The sequence below is a fragment of the Octopus bimaculoides genome, chromosome 5, assembly GCF_046866305.1.
Source record: "Octopus bimaculoides isolate indiv1 chromosome 5, ASM4686630v1, whole genome shotgun sequence".
NCBI classification, from domain to species: Eukaryota; Metazoa; Mollusca; class Cephalopoda; order Octopoda; family Octopodidae; genus Octopus; species Octopus bimaculoides.
Genome location: NC_142932.1, coordinates 16,801,957 through 16,814,166, shown reverse-complemented (window position 1 = coordinate 16,814,166; position 12,210 = coordinate 16,801,957).

Genomic DNA, 12,210 nt, shown 5'->3' with positions numbered 1-12,210 from the left:
CAAGAGTAGTGGGAAAAATTTCGATACCATTGCTATATATATACTCGCATGCACAGAGATACAAGTACTCACTCACACCCACACACGAACACATACACAACAAACGAACACAAACACACATACACACACACACACACACACACATACACACACACACATACACACACACAAATATTAGTTGAAACACTCTGCTATTTACATTATACTTGAATGTCTAAGTAGTTTTCGTTGATCGGAAATATAGAACACTTATCGGCAGAGATCAAAGGCAAGAGAAGATGTGAATACGTGTGTCGGTGTGAACGTGTGTTTATGCTCAATATGCGATGTGTATTGCTGATTGCTTGTGACTAAGCGTCTGTTTAATGTGTATCAGTGTTAAGTGGTTAATGTTTATGATTGTGTGCGTTTATGTTGTTTGTCAGTTCGTCCGAATGCATGCCTGCATGTTACTGTATCGCATGCTTATGTTATAGGGTGTGTGTGTGTGTGCTCATGTGCGTGTGTGCGTGTGAAGGTGTGAGTATGTGTGCTTGTTAGAACATGTGTGAATTAGTATTAGACCTGTGAATTAACACTGGTCTGCGTAGTAGATGTTGTTTGTTTATTGTTTATGTATGTACATACATACACACACACAGACACACACACAGACACATACACAGACATAATGTGGCTGTCCTGGAAAAGACGATTATTACTGTTGTTTAGCCCCAGGAAACATCGTTTACAGATGGCTATACGACACAATACCTGTGTCCTTATATTTTCGAAAAGGGTGTCCAGCACCCCCATCGAGCACAAAGCAACAGCTGTGGACCAGTTTCTGGGTTATTACTCTTTATCAACACAGAGTATCTGCTTGGCTAGGTGGCGCTGCTGAATATATTCAAAAATATATAGTTTTCAAAGTGACACACAGTTACTGATCTAATAAATAGAAACGTTATTATTTCTAAATCCCTCAAAGAGAGATGTTCAGTAGCAGTCCTTCAAAGGCCAGTAACCCAGAAATCGGTCCAAAGATGCTGCTTTGTGCTGGATGGGGGTGCTGGACTCCCTATTCGAAAATATAAGAACACAGATACTGTGTCGTATAGCAAGCTGGAAATGATGTTTCGTGGTGCTAAACAACAGCAACAATCGTCCCTTTCAGGACAGCCACATTATGTCGGCAAATAGTCTTTACTTTAAAGAACTGTTACTGAATATCTCGCTTCGAGAGATTTAGAAATAATAATGTATATATATATATATATATATATATATATATATATATATATATATATATATATATATATATATATATATATTTGTCTGTCTATCTATCTATCTATCTATCTATCTATCTATCTATCTATCTATCTATCTATCTATCTATATGTCTATCTGTCTGTCTGCCTTATCCATCAATCTCTCTGTGTGTCTCTCGTAATACGTAAGAATGTGTGCATGTATGTATATATGTGTGCTAATGTATGCATGAAACTATGAAAGTGTTCGTATATGTATTCACTGATACACACACTCACACACACACACACACACACATACACACACACACGCGCATATCGTAAACAAACTTATAAGCGCCGCGAGTGTCGGTATTCTTCAGAAAATGAAGGAGCTCTCGAACGCGGGAAGGCAGCGCAAACAGCTTAGAAGACGGAGAAAAATGACTAGCAATCCTATACAGAGAATCGACCCCACTGAAATTTCGGCAAAGTGCTCTATGCCACTAAGATAAAAGATCTCTTACACACACACACACACACACACACATACACACACACACACACACACACACACACACACACTCAAACACACATACATATGTATGCATGTGTGTGAGTATATGTCTGTTTCTGTGTGTTTGTGTAAACACATATCTATGGCATATGTCTTGTTTGTACGCCCATCACCGTTTGACATACGGTGCTGGTTTGTTTACGCCCCATACAACTTAGCGTTTCGGCGAAAGGAGCCGGCAAAATAAGTACCATGGCTTGAACAAAATGTGTACTAGGATTGATTTCTTTGACTATATCCTCGAAGGTGATGCTTCAGCATGGCCACAGGCTAACGACTGAAACAAATTGTAATTGACGAACATGAAATAGTTTTGAATAGCATAGCAAATATAATATTTGTTGATTAAAGGGGAAAAAGATAGGAATATTATCGGCTGATAACCGTTACAAAAGTATGAACGATGAACAACGATGCATATTTGTCTAATTTGACATAATAGAATTTGTCACTATCGGCATTTTCTATCACACTGCCGTGGTTTGTAGGCAGCCTTAGCTGTTTTATTGAATAGGTATTGAGTAAGCTTCTTCTGTTCCCGAACAATGAAAATGTATCTATCAGGTTCAGAAGATGCACATCTCTTTGTCAATATTCTTGTTTTTCCTCTGAAGGCGGCGAGCTGGCAGAAACGTTGGCACGCCGAGCGAAATGCTTGTTGGTATTTTGTCTGTCTTTATGTTCTGAGTTCAAATTACGCCGAGGTCGACTTTGCCTTTCATCCTTTCGGGGGTCGATCTAATCGACTAGCCCCCTCCCCCAAACTTTCGGGTCTTGTACCTAGAGTAGAAAAGAATGGTAGTATTTCAAGTGAAAAATAAGGCAAAATCGTTAGCACGCCGGATAAAATGCTTAGCAGCATTTCTTCCGGTTCTTTACGTTCTGAGCTCAAATTCCGCCGAGGTCGACTTAGCCTGTCATCTTTTCGGGTTCGATTAAATAAGTTGAATCTTGGGGTCGATGTAACCGACTTACCCTTCTCCTCAAACCGCTGGTCTTGTGCCAAAAATGGGAAACTAATATTTCAGGTGAAAAATAAGTACCAGCTGAGTACTGGGGTCCATATAATCGATTTAACCCTCCCTGAAACTGCTGGTAACCCTTCTTCCCGAAATTGTTGGTAACCATTTCCTCGAAATTGCTAGCCTTCTATCAAATTTGAAACCAATATTTCAGGCATCGGCTTTACTGTAACGCTCTCTGTCATGAAAGTGAGACCTTTCTAAGTCCGGACGAAGAAATCTGAAGGCCACATGATAGGACCAAGAGAGAAGAGACCGATTACTGTCACCCAGATGTATAATATTGATAGCCCTCAGCCGATTTTTAAGTAATATTTACGACATCAGGAGACACAGCTGGTCACAGTATTCTCATAGGATATAGGAATGAAGTTTGGTCAGGAGAAATGTGCATTCCACAACATGAAAAGCAATAATGTCGAGGTTATGCAAGCTTCTCTCTGAGAAGACCTGGAATAATTCTAAAGGATATGTGACATTTAAATAAACAACAAAGCTGTCATGTAGTGCTGTTAAACGAGCCAAAGTAGGAGCGTTGATATAAATGTACGCTCTGTCTTTCATCGGTCCAATATTTAATGTTATAAGTATCTCGGAATTAATGGGAAAGTTGCATACAACGAGGCTGAGAGTACAGCCTACCCTATTGAAGTTAGAAAGCTGTGCGCATCCAATAAGACAATATTCTATAATGCTGTAGCAGTATCTATAGCTGTAGCAACATTTTATGAGATCTACAACTCAGATATCAGGGCGAGAAAGGTATGAAATACCACTGGTATGTTTCGTATCAAATGTGACATTGGTGGGACATTTCTGAGAGTGAGGGACGTAGGTAGAAATAAAAAGTTAACCGAAACTACAGCTGAATGTTGCATCGTATCACTCAGACAACTAATGAGCAGTAAAGCAAGGAATAAGCACACATGTCTTTTATCTTTCATCTCTTACCAGTTTCATTCACTGGCAAAGTCGACCTCGGCGTAATTTGAACTCAGAACGTAACGGCAGACGAAATACCGCTCAGCATTTCACCCGATGTGCTGACGTTTCTGCCAGCTTGCCGCTTTACTTGAAATACTACCATTGATAACATAATGCTATATGTCCCATTGATAGCTGCTTCTGTTCTTAGTGTTTGCTGTTGTTTACGCTGTAGACAATCTTTAACGTCAGAATGTTGACAAGGTGTAGTAACATTTTTTGTCACGACCGAAAGAGCGAAACATTTTCTTTTAGTCTTACCATCGTCGGTGGACTTCGATGCTGCTGCTGTTTTCACGGGAACAGTCTTGTTCGCGAATAGCCTCCCGACTGTCCTAAACCCCTTTTATTTGGCCTACTTCATCATTAGTCACCACAACCTTTTTTCTTACATTGATGTACAAGAAACACAGTTAAATAATTTGTATACAGTTTATAGAAAACGTTTAAGCAAGGCTTTTAGTCTTTACTATTTGTGTGCTCTAAGGTAGGGGGTTTCAAACTGTGGTCCGCGGACCACAGGGGGTCCGCAAGGACAAGACAGGGGGTCCGTGGACAGCAAATACTTTCTATGGGCAATTTGATTTTATATATGTTTTTTAATCGAAATCTTTTAATTGACAATAAACCTATTTGTTAAATACTGTTAAATAAATAAATGTAAAAATATATGTTATTTGAAGCAAATATTTATGTATAAATTTCATAAGCGTTTATAAGGGGGTCCTTATAAAGGTAAAGCCTGAAATATAAAGGGGTCCGCAAGTCAAAAAGTTTGAAAACCCCTGCTCTAAGGTTCTTAAACACGAATACACTTCGTGCAACTGCCAACCAATCTGGCACATGAAATCCAGATTCCAGTAATATTTGAAACAAGGTGATGTGGTTTTTCAATAATAACAAATTTCCTATATCAACAACTCGATTTCTGATCTGTCTCGGGTGATTTTCCGTTTGACATTTTGGAAGCAACTATTAAGACATTTTCACTAGAGATGGCATGTTTTGGAAGAGACGTTTACACATCATTCATTCCATAGCTTGTTCTGCTTATGTACCACGATTGTGCTGCTTATTTATATTCCAAATTTTCCTCGGAATAACGACAAAACTTCCGGCGGAGAAGAATTTACAATCGTTCATTCTGTGATATAATGTTTGTGAGTTTTATGCAAAGTTAGGGTTGCTAATCCTATGCCCTTACAATTTCCTACAATAATAAAATGTTTTGACTAACCACTGATACTTCGTGTTTAAGGGCAATTAATTTACCTGTGTGTGTCCCTTCTCGGTTATTGACTTATCATTGGGAGTTCGGGTTTCAGGGCTATTTGTTTACTTCTGAGAGATTCTGATCAGCAATCTTCGCAAATTTTGAATTAGTCTAATATAAATTCGCAACTGGTGGTTCCTGTATTCATTATTCATTTAGAATCCAATAATAGCATTTGCTCAGCTGTTGGATGTTTTTTTCTCGAAATTTGTTGATGTTCTTTGGAAAGAAACAATTTGATTTGAGTTTTGTGTTATCATTTCGATCGATCTCTGTTATTCTGCTAGCGAACAGCAATTGTAACACAATACAGCAGGACATTCAATATCCCACAAACTGGGGGCTTCACTTCGTGTTAGGAGTTCTGTAACCAAACAGATCGATCACAGATGCCATCTAGCATGTTTGTATGCTTGATTGTTTGTATGTATGTATGTATGTATGTATGTATGTATGTGTGAAAGTATGCATGTATCGATGATTTTATACATATAAATACATGCATCTATCTATCTATCTATCTATCTATCTATCTATCTATCTATCTATCTATCTATCTGTCTGTCTGTCTGTCTGTCTGTCTGTCTGTCTATCTGTCCGTCTGTCTGTCTGTCTGTCTGACTGACCGTTTGTCTATCTATCTATCTATCTATCTATCTATCTATCTATCTATCTATCTATCTATCTATCTATCTATCTATCGATCTATCTATCTATCTCTATATATTTACACACATATATATAAGTAAATGCATATATATGTTTGTGTGTGGTCAATATATGTATATGTATATACACACACACATGTATACATGTGTGTGTGTGCGTGTGTATGTGTGTATGAAAGGCTGGAAGGTTGATTGTATAGATACACGGTTAGATTTACTGATGGAAGTATGGTGTATTTTTATGGTTTCTTCTCAGGGAAAAGGATATTTTCATAAAATTAGTAATTCATCGAAGACTAACAAGATCAATTGCTCAAAAGGCGGAACGGTCGGTAATTCGAACTATTAGAATTAACAGACAAATCTATCTAAGTTACATTTCACCGTCTTGGAAAGAAACAAAAAACGAAAAAAAAAAAAAACAGGAAAACTTCATCGGATAACGTGTTCCTGGAGAGAAAAGACTAAAATATTTTTTGGTCTTAAATCTGGTACGTTGGAAAATACGAGAATATAATGTCTGTGGTATAATATCTTTAAGATTAAAACAAACTTAGGTTTAATATTCCAATGTTCTTACACCTTCCTATATTTACAAAATAGTTGACTTACTGATAGTTCGTGTTTAAGCGCAATTTGTTTACGTGTGTGTGTGTCTCATGTCGGCTATAGGGTTACCGCTAATATTTCATGAATAAGGACAATTATTTTACTGATGTAAGTTTCTCGATAAAATAAATGGATTCTTACACAGATAGCCTCAACTCTACATTAACATGTTCCTATATCTCTTTTTCCCTATTTCGCATTCTTGTTATGAATATCCCATCGACTTTATTCGACACAGGCCCTGTCTAGTTTTATTGTAATATTCTTTTCTTAACACCCTTGTTGATGTTTTATTAATTTTTTCCACTGAAGGGAATGGTAATACCTAATTAAATTAATTTAATTTAATTATTATTTTAATTATTATTATAATTAATCTGATTTTTTCCATGTTTTCTTACATGTCAGTATTATCATTCGAAACGATCGTATGGATTGAAAATTTATAAACACTTTTAACATCTCTTCTCCATTTTTAAACTGTTTGTTGGGTGTATATAGGATTTTATCCTATAATACACATTTTGAAATTATACATATATATATATATATATATATATATATATATATATATATATATATATATATATACATACATATATTTATATGTATATATGTAGTCATGATAGATCGTTGACCAGTGACTATTCTTTTTTTCTCCATGTTTTTCTCCTTGTTTTCTCCGTATTCTTTCTGTTGAAGAGCGTAGCTGGAAACGTCAAAGACTTTCCGTATTCCCGAGCGTCATACTAATACATCCTTTTGTTGTTTACACCACCTGTCCTCGTCTGTTGTTGTTTTTTTTTCGTACATTCTCCCATATATATATATATGTATACATATAATGCATATAAGTATGTATGTATATATATATATATATATATATATATATATATATATGTGTGTTGTGTGTGTGTGTGTGTGTGTGTGTGTGTGTGTGTGTGTGTGAGTGGTGTGTGTGCGTGTGTGTGTGTGTGTATGTATGCGTGCATGCAAGTATGGGTGTCTGCTTGTAGGTGTCCGAGGTGGATTCATAAGTAGGAAAAAGAACGCAGTATTGTATATTAGTGTGGGAAAGAGAGAGAGCGAGAGAGAAAGAAACAGCGAGAGAGAGAGAGAGAGAGAGAGAGAGATAGAGAGAGGGAGGGAGGGAGGGGAGATAAGTTATAATTTCAATACAACTTTTCTGAATTAAGAGCCATATTTTGGCTGAGCAAAGTTACCGCTAAGCTATAAGTGAGACCAAGCTCTTTCGTACGGAAAAGCAATAATTTACGTTCTGTCATGCTGAAGGGCAATGGTAAAAACAAGTCTCTTGCTTAAGGAAAGCTGAGATAAAGATGAAGAGATTATAATTTTCTCAAATCAGATTTGTGCAAAAGCTTCATGAATTATGTCGTTTTTTGTTATATAAAAATATTATGTAGCAAAGTAATATTGTAAACTAATATAGTAAGGAGAGTGGCGATGGGGGGAGCGCAAAGTATGAAAGTGTGTTCCGTATACGAAGGTGTATATGAAAAGATTGGAGGAAAAGAAACACACAAGTAGGGAGGAGAAGAGTGAGGGAAGTAAAAAGAAACGAGAAAAAGGTAGAGGGAGAAAGACTAGAAGAGAGAGACTGGAACCTCGACGTTGTATCAAAAATAGCCTTAATGGTAAATCTGGTCGATTTTTAAAATCATGCATTACTGAGTTGAAACCGGTGAAAGTTAGATTAGATTCTATCTTTTAAATTTTATTTTTGAGTTAATTTAGTTTGAAAGGATTTACTAGAATTCATTAGTTAAATTAAAAGGAACAACTATAAAGTTGGTAGATATTACTATATAATTCAAGATTATTTAATAGACGGATTATATATATACATATATATATATATATATATATATATATATATATATATATATATATATATATATATATATATATATACGCATATATATATTCATATGTCTGCATACATGTAGGTATATGTATATGTGTGTATGCATGTATATATACAGGGTGGGTGGAAAGTAACTAGGCATTAGAAATTGCTTATACAATTTTTAGTATCACTGAAGTCACGTCGAAAGCATTTTTTAAATAGGCAACACTAATGAGGATTTCTTATTTTCTTATTGTCTTATCTCTTATTTCTTATTTTCCAGATGTCCGGTCACTTGACTGTCAGGGAGTGACTTGAGATAGCAGCACGCTATGAAGTGTGGAATTCTATTGTTTTGGTTCAGAGATGGTGGCGTGCATGGAAAGGTAAGCATGCAACACTACGTCCGGAGACAACAAAAAGTTGTTATGTAAAGCTGATGACCACGGGCTCTGTAAGCAATGCATGAAGTGGCCGTCCAACCACATCTCGATCAGCAGAGAACGTGTCAACAGGGCAGCCAATGTTTAATCGCAGCCCGCAAAAATCAACACTTGAAGCAGCTCGTGAAATTGAACGAGCAAGACAAACAATACGTATAGTGCTGCATAAAGAATTGAATTTTCGTCTGCAGAAACCCCATTATGTGCAGGAACTAAAACTTGGAGAATGTGACTGCAGAAGTCCAGAAGTCCAGAAGTCCAGATATCATTCCGTCTGATTTTTACCTGTGGGGTTACACAAAAGAAGCGGTGTACACGACAAAACCTCGCACACTGAGGACTTGGAGACACGGATTCAGGAGGTTGTCAGTGATATCCCAGACGACGTCCTTCAGAAGGTTGTTCATTACACCTCTGGCCGTTTTAGAAAACTGGTTGACGCCACAGGTGCTTACGTTGAAATATGAAGATTTACTTTCATTTTCCCATGAAATAAAGAACATGTATCATTTGCTTCAATAAGTTTGTTAAAAGAATATGGTCTTTATTATCAATTTTTACTGCCTACTTACTTTTCACCCACCTTGTATATACACAGACACGCACGCACACACACACACACACACACACACGCACACACGCACACACACACACATATGCATATATGTATGTATATAGCGCAAAGGTTATAATTAGTACGAAGACAAGGTAAATAAATCTGTGTATTAGGCTCATCCTCGGAAAAAATAGAGGTTAAGTCTTCTTGGTCTCGAGCATACGCTCTTGTTCAGAAAGAATGGACTAGGAGAAAAACAAGGGAGATAGACAGTCACCGCATACGGAAATGACCGGAAGAAGGAAGATGTTACTAATGACGTGAGTGACAAGGCGGCCAACTGTGAGGTGTTAGTTGAAGCGTGTGTGGCAAAGGGAACAAGTGTGAAACTGACATATATGTAAGTGGGCATGTGTGCGTGTGTGTCAATGAAGCTAATGTGTGCCTGTATGCTTTGTGTGTTTGTGGGTATGTATACAAGCGTGTGTGTGTGTGTGTGTAAGAGGTTATCTGACATGTGTGTGCGTGGATGTGTATGCACGCGTGTGTGAATAAATTTAGTATGTGTGCATATGCTGTGTGTGTTTGTGCGTGTGTATACGTGTGCGTGTGTCCTTGTTTTCTGTTACTGTGTGGGTGCTTGTCCGAGGCTACTCGTCATGTGCTTATGCGTGTATCTGTGTGAAGCAATAGTAAGCGTGTTTGTTGTATGTGTCTAAACGTGTATACAGTAATCCCTGGCTATATCGCTGTTTACCTATTGTGCACTCAGAACATTGCAGATTTTTCTGGCTAATATATGTAAATTTAAATCACAGACTTCTCTGTATATCGCAGGTTTGTGCGGCCGATAGGTATCTATATTTTTTTAGATTTTAATTATTTCTGTGGGAGGTTCTGGAACGTAACACGCGATAGTCTTGAAATTATACGTAAGAATAACGTACATATGTACATGCATACTTGTTCCTCGTTACAATTAAATGATAATCATGTTTCTGTATGCCCTGCATACTTACGGAATATTCTTTCATTTTTGTACTTGTTTCAGTCATTTGACTGCAGCCATGCTGGAGCACCGCGTTAAAGGGTTTTAGTCGAAGAAATCGACACCGAGACTTATTCATGTACGGTTATATTACCATTTTGGGCCACTTGTTTCCATGTGTGCACATACATGCTCAATGCCTCTGCAAGTTTAACGCAAAATTTCACGTTGGATCTTTGTTCTTCTCAATGACAAAATCGCAAACTACGGCATACACGTGATCCCACAAAGATAAATTTCATAAGTTGCGAAGTAAAGACAGCAATGTCATTCGGCACACTCTCTCATGAAGGTCACTGCTAGATCTCATTGCGCACGCTATCATGTGCCGCCATCTCTTTGGTGCGCTACAGAACTAGTCCGGGAACCTTTTGATTCTATCTCGTATATAGCTAAACACACACATGCACACACACACACACATATAAACAATCACACACACAATCACGCACACATGAACACAACCACATAATAACACAAACACTCGCGCACGCACACAAATACACACGCATACGCACACACACAAACACAGACACACAAAAACACAAGCAAACGCACGCGCGCACATGCACACATATACGCAAACACACACTCGCAGCGACACACTTACACTCACACAAATACACGCACATACAGATACACTTACACACACACAAATACACGTACAAATACACACGTACACGCATACACACACACAAACATAGACTCACAGAGACACAAGCACACGCACGCGCGCACGCACGCACAGCACACAAACGCACGCACATACCCAAAACACAAATACACACACACACACAAATACACACGTTCACACGCACGCACATACAAATATACAAACACAGACACGCACAGACACACACACACACACACGTACACATACACACACACACACACAAACACAAACACACACACATATACACATACATCTTCATTCATGTATGGATGCACGGCTAAACATACGATAGAGCAAAGAACAGAAAGAAAGGCGTAGCTTTTTTTTTCAACAAGAACAATGGTAAATATACGTGCAGCATGAAGAAGGCCAACGCATTTCGTATTTCCCCGCTAACATTTTGCCATTACACCACCACCACCACCACAAACACCACCACCACCACAACCACCACCACCACCACCACCACAACCACCACCACCACCACAACCACCACAACCACCACCACCACAACCACCACAACCACCCCACCCCCATCCCCCACCACCACCACCACCACAACCACAACCACCAACACCACAACCACCACAACCACCACCACCACCACCACCACCACCACAACCACCACTACCACCACCACCACCACCCCCACCCCCACCCCACCCCACCACCCCACCACCACAACCACCACCACAACCACCACCACCACCACCACCACCACCACAACCACCACCACCACCACAACCACCACAACCACCACCACCACAACCACCACCACCACCACCACCACCACCACCACCACCCCACCCCCACCACCGCAACCACCACAACCACCCCACCACCACCACCACCACCACCACCACCACCACAACCACCACAACCACCACATCCACCACCACCACCACCACCACCACCACCACAACCACCACAACCACCACCACCACCACCACCACCACCACCACCACCACCACCACCACCACCACCACCACCAACAACAACAACAACAACAACGATTTCAGCAGCCAATTTTTAATCTATTCCTTGGTCTTTGATTGTCTGTACTCATTTAAGAACCCTATTTTTTTCTTAACCTATAATATAATGAAATAGTTGTTGTATAGAAAGGCCGGCTATATGTCCCACATGACTCAGTTAGAATTTCTTTCTTTCTTTCTTTCTTTCTTTCTTTCTTTCTTTCTTTCATTCTTTCATTCTTTCTTTCTTTCTTTCTTTCTTTATTGCTTTCTTTCTTTTT